Here is a 776-nt window from a genome sequence, read left to right as displayed (position 1 = left end):
CTATCGCGGGCCCACCTCCTCTGCAGTTAAGACCCTCTCGCGCAGACAAAAATAAACTGCGACCTGAGATTCGCTCTTGTTGTTGTTGTTGTTGTTGTTGTTGTTGTTGGCCTTCTCCATCCGAGTAGAATGCAGATCGTGACGCAAGAAAGAGGGACGATTTGTGCACCTACCTATAGCAGGTCGCCGTTGCGGGCGGACCCCATGTAGATCAGGCCGGAGCCCGGTGGTTGTATTTCACTTTGAGTTGTCGACACGGGGAGTGGAGTGGAGTGGACTGGTGCAGAGTGGAGCTCACCTTCATTTTTTTCCCTTTTTTGCCGCTTGTTCTCGCTCTCCCACTGCCGCTCCTCTCCCCTACCACCCCTGTAAAGGAGTGCTGGCCATTTCTCTCCCGGCGCGGGCCGCGCACCGCAACTGCTCTTTTGCATCGCCTTCGACTTGAAATTATCACCCTTAAAGCACCTGAAAAAAAAAACACATTCGTAAAATAAAGTGCGGGAATTTTCGAGAGCAATAAGCTATTATTTGACACGACGTCCATCAAAAATACCCCCCATTTTCCAAACACATTTTCTTTACGAAGAAATAAACCCAATTTGTTTTGTTGATTAACCGTGGTTATGACCTGGATGCGCACTCGTCATCGCCTCCGACAAGTACCTCGAGCCCACCTCCAGCCGTATCCATATACTGCAAACCACAAAATATATCGTAAACGGATCCATCCAGGAACAATACAATAGGCGCCCGTGCGGCGTGGCGGTACGTGGCGG

This window comes from Frankliniella occidentalis, unplaced genomic scaffold, assembly GCF_000697945.3.
Source record: "Frankliniella occidentalis isolate FOCC.00 unplaced genomic scaffold, Focc_3.1 Scaffold27, whole genome shotgun sequence".
NCBI classification, from domain to species: domain Eukaryota; kingdom Metazoa; phylum Arthropoda; class Insecta; order Thysanoptera; family Thripidae; genus Frankliniella; species Frankliniella occidentalis.
Note: the sequence above shows the minus strand (reverse complement) of the source record.